Raw genomic sequence first — 16,391 nt, forward strand, 5'->3', positions numbered from 1 at the left:
TACAGGGGTTGGGGATTTAGCTCAGTGGTAGAGCGCTTGCCTAGCAAGTGCAAGGCCCTGGGTTTGGTCCCCAGCTCCGAAAAAAAGAAAAAGAAAAAAAAAGATATATTCTTGTCCAAAATATTTCTTTAAATTATGGACACATACACGCTTAAACTTTCTGTTAAGGCAGTGGTGCCCACCATTGGAGATGAGGATCCAGGAGAAGAGAACATTTCGGGTGCTGTTATGGGGTGGACCAGAAGTGTTCCCAGGCCTGAGTGTGAACGCTTAGTCCCTGTTGCAGGCATCCCAAGCAGGTCCGTCCTGCCAGTGGACTCCTTTGTTGATGAGCCTTTAGTTTGATAGACATTTGGGAGGCAATAGAAACTTAGGACACAATGGAACAGTGTGTCCTCAGGGACTGTGTCTTGTCTGTCTTGTCCTTGACCTCTTTCTCTCTCTACTTCTTGGCCACCATGCTGTACCCGTGCTCCCCACTATTTCTCGTTGCCTCACCACGGGCTCACAGCGATAGAGCCTGTGACCACGGACTAAAATTTCCAAAACAATGAGACAAAACAAATCTTTCTTCTTTGAGAAAATTTCATCAGGCGTTTTGTCGTGGCACAGAAGACCTAGAGGCATGAACATCTCCCTCCCTTTCTCCTCACCAGTCTAGGCTGAGTCACTAGTGAACTCTTTCTTTGAAGTGGCCTATGGCTAGGTCCATACCATTCATACTCTCTGTATATACAAGACGGTACCACTGGTCAGCCCAGTCAACCCTTGGTAGAGTTAGAGAAAGAGCAAGAATGGGGGTACATAGCTGTAGACATTGCTCCCTAATAAACAGAGGACCGAGGGAAGTGTGGAAGGATACGTGAGCTGGACTCAAGTAGGGAAGCAAGCACTCTAAAGGCAGGTCATTGGCAAAGCCCTATCTGCACATTTCTACACACAGAGAGAATGACAGCTACAGGTTTGCACACCGCAACCTCACATGGACTCTGCCGGAAGCAGCTCTTTCTCTCCCTCATTGATTACCAAGCTCATTTCTTGACAGGAAGCTTATCTGTAGATGCCTGTGAAATGTTTTCATATATGGAAGATTAATCTGTCTCGGAAGGGGATCTCCCACTCACACCAATGAAGCAGTTCCACAGACAAATCCTGCTGGAATCCTGAAAGGCACTTCACGGGAGAAAGGGCATCACTACTTTAGAGGGCTTCCACAACCGCAAGGGCTTCTAGACTCTCCCACCTCTACAGTCCAGGGGTCCTCCCCATACCCACCCGCCCGTGGCGCCAAGTTGGTTCACACCCCTAGTGCGGTTGGCTTCACCTTCGGTGCTGCAAAGGCCTGCAAGACTCCACCTGAGTGTTGGGCTGGACTGTGACTCAGAGGCAGAGAATCGTATTTGTGGGACTATGGGTTTATCCTCAGTTCTGTCAAAAGTAAAGATTAAATGAGAAGACAGAAGTGTCTGTTGCTAATGGAAACTCCATCGTAAGTCCCCAAACACTATTATCAATTCCAAAATATATTCTTTTCTTTGACCTCTAAGAGGCCTAGCTTTATGGAATTTTTGATCAATGGTCAAAGGAAAGAAATTCAGTTGCCCTGCATTGTCTCAACCGCCCCATCTGCACACACATTTAAGACCAAGACATACTATGCAGTGTAGACTGCCCTCCAGCCCACCACCATCCCAAATTCTGAGATTACAGATGTGTGCTACTGCACCCTGCTCCTGGTAAAATTTCTTTACTCCATCCTATTATCTGATCCACCTTTACTTACCAGGAAGGCACAGCCCCAAAACCTGCCATTTAATGGGGAATCTCATCGAGTAAAAGTGTGTCTCCTTACAACAATGCCAAGCAACCAGAGCTTCCAGGGACTAAGCCACTACCTAAAGACTATACATGGACTGACCCTGGACTCTGACCCCATAGGTAGCAATGAATATCCTAGTAAGAGCACCAGTGGAAGGGGAAGCCCTGGGTCCTGCTAAGACTGAACCCCCAGTGAACTAGTCTATGGGGGGAGGGTGGCAATGGGGGGAGGGTTGGGAGGGGAACACCCATAAGGAAGGGGAGGGGGGAGGGGGATGTTTGCCCGGAAACCGGGAAAGGGAATAACACTCGAAATGTATATAAGAAATACTCAAGTTAATTAAAAAAAAAAAAAAAAAAAAAAGAAACTTAAAAAAAAAAAAAAAAAGTGTGTCTCCTGTAACAAACCTCTGCCCATCCCAGCTCTGCAGGGCTGCCCTTGACAGAGGCCCAGCACCACCAGAACTTAGATATAATGGTGGTCCAGCAAAGTAAGGAAATGCCAGGTGTTTTCTACTGAATACTTACGACTGTTTGAAGTAACAAATCATAAGCTGGGGGCCAGCAGGATAGTTTAGCAGGGGTGGGGTGGGGTGGGGTGGGGTGGGGGGGGACTTCCTGCCTCTTGATCCCCTGGTTGGAAGGAGAAAATGGGTTCCTAAGACCTGCCATCTGACCTCTGTGCAACATGCATGCCCCCCGCCCCAACACACACACACACACACACACACACACACACACACACACACACCATACTCACAACCACTAAGAAACACTTTTTAAAAATTAAGTCAACCTTTTCCTATGGGAGCAGCCGGGTAGAGAGGAATGTGAGCATGACCTTCTCCTCTCCCCATCATGCCTTGTGCCCATCCCCTTATGTCAGTGTACTCTGAAAAGGGGGAGTCATCTGGCAAGAACGTCACTTTGCCAGCTGTGTTCAAAGTTCCCATTCTACCGGATATTGTGAACTTCGTTCACACCAACTTGAGGAAAAACAACAGCCCTGTGCCACCAGTGAATTAGCAGGTCATCTGACCAGTGCTGAGCCTTGGGGTACTGGCAGAGCTGTGACTGGAATTCCAAAAGTTCGAGGTGGTGGGACCCAATGTTCTGGCCAGGGTGCCTCTGGAAATATGTGTCATGGGGGCGCATGTTTGCACCAACCAAAACCTGGCATCGTTGGCACCTCAGAATGAACACAACCCCAAAACGATATGGAATCTGTTCTGCCCTGGCTGCCTCAGCCTCACCAGCTTTGGTGATGTCTAAAGGCCACCATGCTGAGGACATTCCTGAACTACGTTGGGTGGTTGAAGATAAAGTTGGAAGTTACAAGAAGACCAAGGAGGCTGTTCAGCTGCTTAAGAAACTTAAAGCTTGAAATGACATCGCAAAGGTCTATGCCTCCCAGAGAATGAGAGTTGGCAAGGGCAAAATGAGAAACTGACAGCAGATCCAGCGCAGGGGACCCCTGCATCATCTAAATGAAGATAATGGTATTGCTTTGCTTAATGTATGCAAGCTTGCTCCTGCATTTGGACTGAAAGTGCTTTCCGGAAGTCGGATGGGTTGTATGGCACTTGGCGTAAGGCTGCTTTCCCCAAGAGTAACCATAACCTTCCCATGCACAAGGTGACGAACACAGACCTTAACAGAATCTTGAAAAGCCCAGAGAGCCAAAGAGCCCTCCGCGCACCACGCAAGAAGATTCAGCGCAGAGTCTTGAAGAAGAATCTACGGAAGAGCCGGAGGATCACGTTGAAGCTGAACCCTTAGCAAAGACTATGCTCACGAAAACCATTCTCCGTCAGGCCAGAAATCACAAACTTCCGGTGAAAAAACCGGAAGCGGCAGCTGGCTGCCAAATCCGAGAAGATCGCTCCAGAGAAGGGGGCTGCAGACAAGAAGCCTGTGTAGGCAAGAAAGGAAAGAAGCCCGCAGGGGGAAAGGTGGTTACCAGGAAACTAACAGAGAAGAAACCTACCGCGGAAGAAAAAAAGCCTGCTGCATAAACTTTTAAAATTTGTTAAATTCCAGAGAGCAAATAGAAACAGCCTATTAGAATAAATCAATGATACAGTGAGGGAAAAAATAGAAATGAATCAAAGCGGAGTCACTTGAAGTCAGGAACCTATGGTATAAAGTACTTCCTTTGTGTAATGTGATACTGCTTGGCCTTTATGCCGGTTCCCTGGTCTACTTTCCCCCATGGTTCCTCATTACCTGTAAGTCCGTCAGGGTCAAGTTAGAGTTCTTATACATTGCTGTGTTCTCAGTGGTAGAGTATATAAAGGGAGACGTGACAGATACTCCAACAGCCAGCCATGGACAGCATAGGATGACAGCAGGTACTTCCCACCAGCCCTGTGTACGCATGGACGCAGCTCTCCTCCAGCTTCCACAGAAGACATTGTAACTGTTCTCTTTGCATACACAAGAAATGGAGGTGGAGGCAGGGTAACTGACTCTCCTAAGGTCACCAGACATCACCCAGGAGCCCACAACCTAGAACATCCTAGAAACCGACCGACTTCATCTCGGACTGGCTTTTGATTGATCTCAGAGTATTGAGATTCTTAGCCCCGCCAGAAAGCATCTGTCTGCAATTCCAGCACAGGGGAGGCTAGAGCCAGAGGATCAGGACAAGGTCAAGACCAGCCTGGCCTACCAAGGGAGCCAGCCCCAGGCCAGCCTGGGCTACAGAGTGAGGTATTACCTAAAATTGAAAGTCGTAAATACACCCAGCCAGTGTTACACACACAACTTTATTCAGAGTAATTGTTAAAAAGATTTGTGATGGAAGCTTTTCAATCACTTTACAGCCTTTGGCTAAGATCACATGTAGATTACTGTGCTAGACTTTTCATAGTGACTAAAATTCCTGACAGAAATAACTCTAAGGGACAGGCAGTACAGTTGCCGCCCAGTCTGTTGCTCCCTTGTAATGTGTGAATTAATTATTCTTTCTAAAAAGGGGGTGGGCAATAACTAAAGCAAGGAAGGATTTAGTTTTGCTCATGACTTCTGTGGTCCATGTTACCACTGCGCATCAGTGTGTACAGATGTCTGCTCCAAGTGTCTCCACAGAGGATATCATGGAGAAGGGGCCAAAACCAATGTAAAAAACTGGGGCAGAGCCCTCTGAAACAGAGTCTCCTGGACAGGACGTACAACAGACACACTGCAGCTGTGGCTACAGCATAAGACTGGGCCCATCAGCAGGCCACTGTGTGTAGGGGAAGGACTCATGAGACCCCCACCTCTCACTGAAGGCCTGGGGACAGGAGGTTGAAGCTAGCCTGGGCTACTTAGTGAGTTTCAAGCTGGTTTGAGCTATAGTGTAAGGCTGTTTCCAAAGTCAGGAAAAGGAAGGAAGGAAAGAGGGAAGGAAGGAAGGAGAAAGGAAGGAAGGAAAGAGAAAGGAAGAAAGGAAGGAAGGAAAGAGGGAAAGAAAGAGAAAGGAAGGAAGAAAGGAAGGAAGGAAAGAGGGAAGGAAGGAGAAAGGAAGGAAAGAGGGAAGGAAGGAAGGAGAAAGGAAGGAGGAAGGAAGGAAGGAGAAAGGAAGGAAGAAGAAAAGAAGGAGAAAGGAAGGAAGAGGAAAAGAAGGAAAGAAGGAAAGAGAGAAGGAAGGAAGGAAAGAGAGAAGGGAGGAGGGGAGAAAGAAGGGAAGGAAGTCTTACATTCATGTCCTTCTCACTTCTAGTCCTAGGTATCTCCTAACCCATCTCCCGTCTCTGCAGCGTTTCCTCTTCTGGGCATGTACTTCCGCCTTCCATGTCCAGCTACTCACATAGCACAGCGTTTTGAAGCCCCATGCCTCAGAGCCTGAGAAGCAGTGCATTTCAGAGAAGCAGGGACAGTGCCTTGTCTTACTCCTCATTGCACCAGGAAGCATCTAGGTTCTTCCTCTAAGGCATAAGGCCAACTGGAAGGGCTACAGAGCAGAGGATGAATTGAATTGAATTGACGATCCTCCTGTTTCCTCCACCCAGGTGTCAGGATTACAGGCATTACCTCCATGCCCACCTTGTATGATGCAGAGGTGGAGCCCAGGACCTAGTGTGTGTTAAACAAGACCTAGTGTGTGCTGGACAAGACCTAGTGTGTGCTAGGCAAGACCTAGTGTGTGCTAGGCAAGACCTAGTGTGTGCTAAACAAGTGTCAGCTGAGCTACACCCCTGTCTGGCTTTCCTTTTTCTTTTTTAATTGGAAAATGCTTATTACATTTATTTATTTAGGTACTTATTTTGTGAGGTGGGTGTCAGAAGTACGTGTTGTGCATGTAGAGATTAAGATGGTTGGTCTCCTTCCACCAAAGGTTCTGGGAAGAAAACTCAGGTCATCAGATTTGGCAGCATTGAGCTCAACTTTTACCCACTGAGTCATCTTGCTGGACCCTTTTTTTTTTCCCTTTGTCTTATTATGTCTATAGAGACAAGGATTACTTTATTTTTTTCTTTTAAAAAATATATTCCAGAGTCTTCTTCAAAATCATTATGAAGTCAAGGTCTCCTCAAACTCATAGTGATCCTCCTGCCTCAGCCTCCCAAGTTACTGGGATTACGGGTGGCTCACTGGGCATGTTTTCGTTTTCCTTGGGTGGAAACCTAGGGGTTGTCACCCTTGTTGAACCTTTTGAAGACTTGTGGCTTGTTTTCCACACATGCATCCTCAGACATGTGCACCCTCTGGCAGCCATGAAGGCCCACATGCACACATCCGTGTACCACGCACACAAAGAAAGGGAAAGGAGGCGCTGGAAACCCACACCTAAGCACAGTGAGGTAAAGGTAGGAAATGATAAACAAGACGCCAAAAGCAGCTAGGGGTGGGAGTGGGGACGCCTTACCAAGAGCAAAGGTATAGACTGACAGTACACCATAACGTCTCGCCACGCTGCGAGGAAAGTACCTGTGATGGAGAATTATGTGTTCAGTGCGTCACTACCAGATGTGCTGGCGAAGCAACTCCTCCCCCAAACGAACCCTGAGTCTGTACACCACTCAAATCTAGCCAGTGGGCACAGGCAACACAGCAAGCAGAGAAGCAGAGAGCTTCTGTGGGGTGAAATTCAGGAGTGGTTCTGCCTTTGAAGCCCACAGGATTGTACTCAGGATGTCAGCCAGGCCCTGAATCTCTAGAGGCTTGACTGCGTATAAGGGGCCACTCTCCGGATTGCTTGCTCAGGCCTGGAGTGGTGCAATAGATATACCTGCAGTCCCCATCACTCCTGAGGCAGGAGGATTGCTTCCCAGGAGTTTGAGGCAGCTTGACTAACAAAGCTAAACTCTATCTCGAAAGAAAGGAAGAAAGGAAGGAAGGAAGGAAGGAAGGAAGGAAGGAAGGAAGGAAAAAAAAGAAAGAAAAGGAAGGCCCCTGCACATGACTGGCTGGTTAGCCAAGAGTGGCAACTTCCTGTTGAAGATTCAGTCCCTTGACATCTACATAGGATGTTAGACTGATGACGTGGCAGCAAGGAATTCAAAAGACAGCAAACAGGAACAATGCCTTCTATGACGCTGCCCTGAAAACTGCCCAGCACCAGAAATACAGCATTCCTGTTGGTTGAGCAGATGAGCCAGATTCAGTGTGGGAAGGGACAGGACAGGGTGTGAACATCAGGAGGTCATCTTATAGGCTAAATACCTCACCATGAGTGGCTCTGCAGGACAAGCGGCTTGATTTGTGTAACACATAAATTGCAAGGTAGGTTAGGCAGAATTGAGACATAGTCACCGACTGTGGTGTGGGTGAATGGTAAGAGCGCTGACTTCACATGCAATCACATCAGATGACTTGTGAACATTGTTAGGAGTTATTCATAATAAAAAGTCTTCAGTGGGGGCTAGAGAGATGGCTCAGCGGTTAGGAGTACTGGCTGCTCTTCCAAAGGTCCTGAGTTCAATTCCCAGCAACCACATGGTGGCTCACAACCATCTATAATGGTATCTGATGCCTTCTTCTGGTGTGCACATGTACATGCAAGAACTCTAAAAATAATAAAAAGTCCTCAGCATTCTTCTTTAATGTGGGCTGATTTTACTCCCCCCAAAGTAGAGTGTAGATATCGGGGAGTAATTTTACAGTGGAGAGGCATGACGTCATGGCCTGTTTTGTGTTGCTGTAACAAAATGTCCCATGCTGGGTACTTTATAAAGAAGAGTGGCCGCCTAGAATGATGGCACATGCCTATAATCCTAGAACTTTGGCAGTAGAGATAGCAGAATCCGGAGTTCAAGTTCAGCCTGGCTACTTAGTGAGTCTGAAGCCTACCTGAGCTGTGTAAAACACTGTCTTGAAAAACAAAAGGAAAAAAGAAAAAAGGAAGAAAGAAAGGAGTTTAACTCAAATCTGTAAACATGTAAAGGCATAGCACTGACATTGCTTCTGCTGAGGGACTCACGGTAGGTGGCACCATGTGGCAAGAGAGCACACGACAGAAAAGAAAGAGCATCCCGCAGTAAGAGCGGAAGGGAGGGAGGTAAGCCAGGCTTGCTCTTCCGCAACGACTGGTCTCTTCTGCTTACTTATCTTCTGATTCCTTCACTGAGACAGGGTTTCGTTTTAAAGCACAGGCTGATGTTAAATTCATAATCCCCCTGCCTCCGCCTCCCAAGTGCTGGGATTATAGGGAAGCAACTCTACCTCTGCCTCAAAAGTAAATTTTCTTTTAGAGCTCCAGTTCGAGAACCTGGCTGCCGGCCTCTAATCAGAGCCGTCAGAGGAACAGGGGTCAGGAAGGTCTCTCCAGCTCAGGAGTGGGAGGTAAGCCTGAGGGACGGTGAGATTGATCTCATCTTTTTTTTTTTTTCCCCCCCGGAGCTGGGGACCGAACCCAGGGCCTTGCGCTTGCTAAGCAAGCACTCTACCATTGAGCTAAATCCCCAACCCCTGATCTCATCTTAAACAGAACAGACAGATATAATCGATCACGAATCCAATCGCTGTGGTTCAGGAAATACTGTCTCCCAGAAGATCACCTGACAGTGTTGTCCTGTTGCTCAGGACCATTTTGTTGAATATTCCCGAGGTGAGTCAGGATAGCTGGGTGTGACACTATAGCATGGAATCCCAGCCACTAGGCAGGCGAAGGATTGCAAGTTTGAAGCTAGCCTGGATAACTCGGTAGTAAGACTGTGTCAAATCCAAAACAGGACGCTCAGGGGTAGAGCGTTTTCCTGACAGCTCACAGGACTAGAGAAGCAGATCAGCAGTGAACCCCTTGAGCTCCAGTGGCACTCCCCCAGTAACCCAGGACACTGGTGTGGTTCCAGGACAACACAGTATCTGTCAGAGCAGCCCAGTGACAGAGAACCTGACGGCTCAGACAACTTCACTTGCCCAATAAGTAGTAAAGTTGAATTTGACCCTGTTCTGATCACAAAGTCCACATCTTTCATTGGTTACAGATTAACCGGAGTCCACCACTAATGTAAATGGGTTGGAATTTTGGCTGGTAATAGGGGTTCTGAGTCTTTAGGTTTAAAGAGTCCTGGGAGGGTGAGTAGGCAAGAGGAAAGCAAAGGACTGGTAAGAACAGGCCCTTTGCTCAGAAGTGACCAGTTATTTCTCACGCCCACCTACTACAGCCAGTTCACTCTGTCCAGAGGTTTTCCTATTCGAATGGGGCCAGGCTAGCAGAAACCCCTCTCAGGCTACTCCCACAAAGCCCTAGGCCAGCTGCATGTTAAGATAAACGGAGCTGAGGGAGGGAAGCCAGGCCCATGACACCCTGACACTCCCTCAGTGACGTCCACAACAAACACTGTCCCTCCAGATACCCAGAGCTCAGCCAAAAGCCTCTGGTTTTATGATCAACTGTATCGAGCTCCTAAGTACTGCCCTTCCAGAAATATCTACAGTCAGAATTGCTCCTCCCTTCTGGCCAAGGTGACAGATGAGTCTGTATTCAGCCTAGACAGTGGGGGCTTAGCTGTTATGGCAAAGGAAAAGGATGGACCCATGGCCAAGGCAAGTTGTTGACGTGTATGAAGCAGTGATGTGACGTGACAGGGCTATTTTTGCCCTATCAAGGGGCTGTCAGCAGGCAGGAGGTAACGCAGATGCTACAGGGAGCCCTGACATCAGGTACAGGACTGCTGGGCCCCACACCCTACAGGGCCCACAGCTGCCCTCATTGTTCACAAAGACAGTGGGTGGGAGGGGCCATCGCAGCTCTGGATCCAGAGACTGGAGCAGAGGGCGACAGGGCCATCATCCACTTTATAAAATGAAACCCCTTCCCTCTCACTGTCTTTTCTTCTGTCTCTATGGTAAATGGCTTTGTCCTGGGTTCTGTTCAGCAATGAGTGTCAGGCAGAAGGGACTATGGCCCTGGTGGACTTCTTGGTGGCCTGGCACAGGGGTCAGCAGGTTTTCAGGATCAGCACCTGGCAAGTGTGTCCACAGTGTGTCCAAAGTCTCTTCTTTACCTAAAGGCCACTTTCCTGGGAAGTTGTCCCTAAATGGCATCCTTTTGGGTTGCAGAACAGGATGGGGCGAGGTTCTAGCCTGAAACACTGAGGTTGTCTCCCAGTCAGAAGAGGTTCTTTCTACCCTCCCTCTGTGCATCCCCAGCATCCAGTGAGTCCCTGTCTTCCGTTCCTGCTTTCCCGATCCCTCTGTGGACAACCTCATTTCCATACTCACCACATGGCTGCACAGCCTCTGAGTCTCCAGGATGATGTCTGAGCTGCCTCTAGGCTGGTAATAGCCACTGAGGAGGCTGAGGCAGGAAGACCACAAATTCAAGGCCCACTGGGCACAGGGTAAGTTCAAGGACAGATTGGATGATTTAGTAAGAGACCTTGTCTTATAATAAGAAGGTGTGTGTGTGTGTGTGTGTGTGTAAAATAAGAGGATGAGGATACAGCTCAGTAGTGGAGTGTGAGACTCTAGGTTCTCTCAACAGTGTTGGGGGAAATACAGCACCTCTGTGAGCATGTCTCTCACGAGGAGTGCTTCTCAGGTTTACTCCAGGCTAACTTGGTTTAGTTCTCCATGTCTGCCTATTATGGGCTGTGCATCTTCACATTCCTTAATCTGCAGGTTCTACACTCATGGAGTCAGCCAAACCGTTACAGAAAGTATCTGAAAGGCTGGGACTAAGCCTGGGTCCCGTGCAAGAGCACCAGTGTGCTTTTTCTTGTTTGTTTGTTTGTTTGTTTGTTTGTTTGTTGAGACGTGGTTTCTCTGTGTAGTCCTGGCAGTCCTGGAACTCACTCTGTAGACCAGGCAGGCTTCGAACTCAGGGCATCAAGTCCTCTTAGCTGCCAACCCATCTCTCCAGCCTCTGTGTCACTTAGCTATTAACAGAGTAGGATCATAACATATTTCTAATGACTTTTCCCACTAAATATATTCTTGACGTCTTTCTGAATCTACACACCATTCATAGGGGAGTCTTTCGTTTTTCTTTTTTTTTTTTTTCGGAGCTGGGGACTGAACCCAGGGCCTTGCGCTTGCTAGGCAAGCGCTCTACCACTGAGCTAAATCCCCAACCCCTAAGAGTCTTTCTATACTTCTTTTTAAGCAGGTCCTCACCAGACATGGTGACTCACACCTGCAATTCTGGCACTCAGGAGGCCGAGGCAGGAAAGTGTGTGTGTGTGTGTGTGTGTGTGTGTGTGTGTGTGTGTGTATGTGTGTGTATGTGTGTATGTATGTGTATGTGTGTATGTGTGTGTGTCTGTGTCTGTGTGTGTGTATGTGTGTATGTGTATGTGTGTCTGTCTGTGTATGTTGTGTATGTGTGTGTGTGTCTGTCTGTGTGTGTGTATGTGTGTATGTGTGTCTGTCTGTGTATGTTGTGTATGTGTGTGTGTCTGTCTGTCTGTGTGTGTATGTGTGTGTATATGTGTGTATGTGTGTGTGTCTGTGTGTGTATGTTGTGTATGTGTGTGTGTGTCTGTCTGTCTGTGTCTGTGTATATGTGTGTGTATGTGTGTGTATGTGTCTGTGTATGTGTGTGTGTATGTGTGTGTGTGTGTCTGTGTGTGTGTGTGTATGTGTGTGTGTATGTGTGTTTTGTAGGGGACTAGGGGGAGTACATGCCTTGGTGCACCTGTGAAGGTTAGGAGTTGGCTCTCTTCTTCCACCAAGTGAGATTTAATTCGTTATCAGGCATGGTAGCAAGCGCCTCTACCTACTGAGCCATCTCACCGGCCCACAGTTTGACATTCTAATAGATCATTGTCCAATTGCCTGCCTAAAAGCTTGTGGTGATTTTGGAACTTTCCTGTAAAGGATTCTTGTTTAGCCCCAGACTCACCAACGCCATCACCATCTCTTAAAGTCTCTTCAAGCAGGCTAGAACACAGAGACCCATACATGTGCACGTATACAGACACACATGATGCTTTTTGTGCTCCACAGTCTTTACTTTTAAAAAGAATTAACTTTTATATCCTTTTCAGTTATGTATGTGTGTGTATCACGTGTGGGTATGTCCAGGTGAGCATGCTTACAGAGGCCAGCGGCATCAATGCCCTGGAGCTGGAGTTAAAGGTGGTTGCCAGATATGGTGCTGGGAACGGACCTCAGGACCTCTAGAAGAGCAGTAGGTGCTACCAGTGAGCCGTTACTCCAGCCCCTTCCCTGTTTTCCTTATTAGACTCTCTTTCAGTACTCAATACACAGGTTATACCTGACACGTACCCACATTTAACCTGTGTGCTGTAGTGTTTCCCATTTGTCATTGTCTTCTGACTTCAGGGTGGGGAAGGGCTGCTGGGTACGGAACCATGGCACACTACTGAGCTGTGCTATGGCCCTGAGAGGCACTGCAGCCAGCTTTCTGTGTGGCAGCGTGAGGCACAGCCAGAACAGATCAGGTGGCAAACTGCTTGATAACTTGCCAGAGGAATTACCAATTTAGGTCCTTTGTCTACTCTCTCTGTCTCTCTGTCTCTGTCTCTCTCTGTCTCTGTCTCTGTCTCTCTCTCTCTCTGTGTGTGCGTGTGTGTGTGTGCGTGTGTGTGTGTGCATGTGTGTGTGTGCGTGTGTGTGCGTGTGTGTGTGTGTGTGTGTACAGAAGCTAGGAGAGGATGCTAGGTGTCTTCCTTTATGGCTTTCCACCATATTGCCTTAGGATAGCATATTCCCATGAACCGGAAACTCACTCTCTGGCTGCTCAGTGAACTCTAGGAATCTGCCTGTTTCTGCACACACACACACACACACACACACACACACACACACACACACACACACATGCTGGGGTTTTTCTTAAGTGGGGGCTAGGGATTCAAACTCAGGTCCTTATGCTTTTGTAAGATGAGCTCCTGTTACTGAGTTATATCCTTGGGGGCTTATGGGAATTATTATGAAACAAAATGAGCTCATGGTCTACACAGTGTTTGCCATGCAATAACTGTGTTCAAATAGTTTTAATTTTTTTCCAGTGACACTTACTGCTCTTATCCAGGTACGTGACACATTCCTATAGACCAAGCTACTTAAGAGGCTGAGCCAGGAGGGTCATTTGAGTCCAGGAATTCAAGAGCCTCCTAAGTGATATAGTGGGGCCTCTTTTCAAAAGAAAAAAAAATTATTGTTGTTGTGATTGAGGGCAAGTGTGGTAGCACATCCTTGTAATCCCACTACTCAGCTAAGGCCAACCTGGGCTACGTACTGAGCTCTAGGCCAGCCTGGGGTACATAGCGTGATCCTGTTTCAAAAACAGACAAAGAAACAAAGAAGATCATTTAAGGTTTATGACTTTCCTTCATTCTAAGATTAAAAACAAATATTCCCAGAGAGCACTGAGAGACCTGCCTACACACACACACACACACATCGTGTGAAAGCATAGGAAAAGCTATGTTCAAAGCTCTCTCAGTGAACTGGCCCCTCTGAGTCTTGGTCTCAGGTCTAAAGAGTGGGCCTGGGAGCTGGCCAGTTTTCAAGCCTGTAATCCTGAGGTAGGGGATGGAGAGTTTGGGGCCAGACTGGGTTCCATATTGAAACTCTCAGAAAACAAACCCCAGGATGGTGAGCTCTCCCTCCCATGCCTCATAAGGGTTTAGCTGTCTCTGTGTGGCAGGCAGTGCTACAGCAATGCACTGACTGACCTGGAAGCTACAGTGTGGGGGCTGACCAGCGACAAGCTACCGTCAAAAGCGTCATGGTGGGAGAGACCTTCCCGAGGAAGGAAGCACCTACATGGTAGTAGTCTAAAGGGTACTGAAAGCATCCCGAACGGTGGGAAGAGAACAGCAATCTGTAGCCTATAAATAATGTATTCCATGCCTGTGACATGCTTGAGCCCTTAGCTACGGAGGCCCAAGGTTGGGGAGCTGGCTTGGGTGCTCCCAAAGAGGAAGAGGAAGGATAGGGAGACGGAAAACAACCATGAGAGATCAGTTCTCAAAATAGCACAGCTGGAAAACCCAGAGGCTTCTCCTTTTGGTTCCAGATATGACTGGCCAGATAGCCCTAAGCATGACGTCATTCCGCAAAGGTCGCTTGCCTTGCTTATTCTTAAAGGCACTGTGAGCCTGTAAGATTACTCATGTGCAGAGTCCCTTTTCTGAGCACTCCACATGTTTGACACCCTCTGTACACTTTCTGTTGCTAATTTAACTGAAATTGTTCTGTCTCTGGGGGCTTTGTGGTGGCTTCAGTATGTCTGTATTCCCAGGGTTCTGCAACCAGCTACTGTCCCAAAAACTTTCACACATGAGCATACACACACACACACACACACACACACACACACACACACACAAAATCCAGATGTCAGGGCATGCAGCCTCACCTGGTTATCCAACTCTGACCCCTGACCCACTCTGGTTTGTTCTTGATCCAAGGCAGAACGTATTCCATTACCACTGTACCCTGACACAGCCTCGAGGGAGGGCTTTGCCCCCTGGGACAGGTTATGATGACATTTACCCTTTGCTATGGGCCCCTCCTTCATAGGCAATTCTACCATCTGCTTGCAACATAAGTAAGGGTTTAGAGTTGGGAGGGGAGGTACCTTCCGTGCACATCTGAATGTCTCTCCATAGCTCTAGAGCCAAGGAATGGAGTCCAAAGTGACTCCTTACTGAGAACCCAGTCAGGGAGGTGAAAGATTCCTGCAGAGGGCTGTCTCAAGCCTCCCAGGCCTGCCCCCCCCCGGGGGGGGGCGATATTCTGTGAATGCTGTGGGAACCTGAGCTCTGGTCTCAGCACACCTGCTGTGTGACGGTGGAAGGTTTCCTCACTGTGTGGCTGTTTCCTCATTTATAGAATAACAAAGTTGGACACAGGCTGCACCCAGTTTGTGGGAAAGTGCCCACAGTTTGAAACTGAATGCATTGAAGTGGGGTTAGTCCTTTCCCGTGAAAAGGAGAGACTTCCCCTCCTCTGAAGTGTCTGTATGCTTTTTACTGCTCCTTAATTCTGGCTCTTGAGAAATGAGCCAAGACCTTGTAGCCTTGCTGGCACCACGGACTGAGAGGAGGGACTGTCCACTCACCCCCAAAATAAACACCTACACTAAGCTGGGGGTCTGTTTAGAGATCAACTTTAGGCCAAGACAGGAATACAAAGTGGATGCTGTTTCCCCAGGGCCTGTGGTCCTCTTTGTCAGAGACCCCTAACCCTTCTCTCCTGTACCATGCTGGCTTCTCTGGACCTGCTCAGGCAGGCAGCCCTAAGACAGACCTCACATTTGGTTTAGTGCCCTCCCGCCCCCCTTTTAGGAGACAAGGTTTCATGTTGTAACCCAGGCTACTCTCAAACTCACGGTCCTCTTGTCTCTGTCTAAGGCAGAATATTCCATGTGCGTGCTATATTCCTGGTCTCAAATACATTAGATAAGTGATCTCCCCAGGAGCTGTAAGACCAGCCCCATGTCTGGTGCTTTTATTTTGTTTTGCTTTCATGTATGACTGTGTGTACGTGTCAGGTCCTGTGGAACTTGAGTTACAGACAGTTGTGAGCTGCCATGTGGGTACTGGGAATTGAACCAGGGTTCTCTGCTAGGGCAGTGCTCTTAACATCTGACCATCTCTCCAAAACCCATGTCTGGCCTTTTTTTTTTTTTTTTTTTTCTTAACACTTAGAAACAAAACAAAACATCAGGCTGGCAAGATGGCTCACTGGGTAAAGGTATATACTGCCAACCCTGAGCACCTGAGTGGGACCCCTGAGACCCATGTGGTAGAAAGAAAGTCACCTCTGTAAAGCTGTCTTTAAGTGCCCCGTCCACTCATAAGTAAATAAATAACTCGCTCTGAGGGAAAAGGGAAAAGCATATATAGTCTCAACTGTCAACTTGACTGGATATAGAATTGTCATGAGGGCTGAAGAAATGGTTCAGAAGTTAAGAGCACCAAGTGCACTTCCAGAGGTCCTGAGTTCAATTCCCAGCAACCACATGGTGGCCCACAACCATCTAACCATCTATTATCAGATCTGGTGCCCTCTTCTGGCCTGTAGGCATACATGCAGGTAGAACACTGTATACATGACAGATAGATAGATAGATAGATAGATAGATAGATAGATAGATAGATAGATAGATGTCATGGAAACCCACTACCATAGCTGTGACTGTGTTACCTGGAAAGGTTTAACAGAAT

At 47.8% G+C, this 16,391-nt stretch overlaps 1 protein-coding gene and 1 pseudogene across 6 annotated transcripts in view; both read left to right on the plus strand.

Annotated features, from left to right (window-relative positions):
- The window catches only part of Ninj2 (ninjurin 2), a 102,201-nt gene that overhangs the window by 67,234 nt on the left and 18,576 nt on the right, over nt 1–16,391 (plus strand). Inside the window, exons 1-2 of one of the 6 annotated variants that reach the window (XM_063286652.1) lie at nt 9,774–9,909; nt 10,309–10,589. The exons of 3 other annotated variants lie outside the window; for them this stretch is intronic. The gene's annotated coding sequence lies outside the window, so the exon portion shown is untranslated. Of the gene's footprint in view, nt 1–9,773; nt 9,910–9,992; nt 10,590–16,391 lie in introns of those variants that run through there. 2 more of the 6 variants (XM_008763259.4, XM_039108302.2) reach the window with 2 other exon arrangements.
- On the plus strand, nt 2,450–9,854 carry Rpl4-ps7 (ribosomal protein L4, pseudogene 7; annotated as a pseudogene).

This window comes from Rattus norvegicus, chromosome 4 (assembly GCF_036323735.1).
Source record: "Rattus norvegicus strain BN/NHsdMcwi chromosome 4, GRCr8, whole genome shotgun sequence".
NCBI classification, from domain to species: domain Eukaryota; kingdom Metazoa; phylum Chordata; class Mammalia; order Rodentia; family Muridae; genus Rattus; species Rattus norvegicus.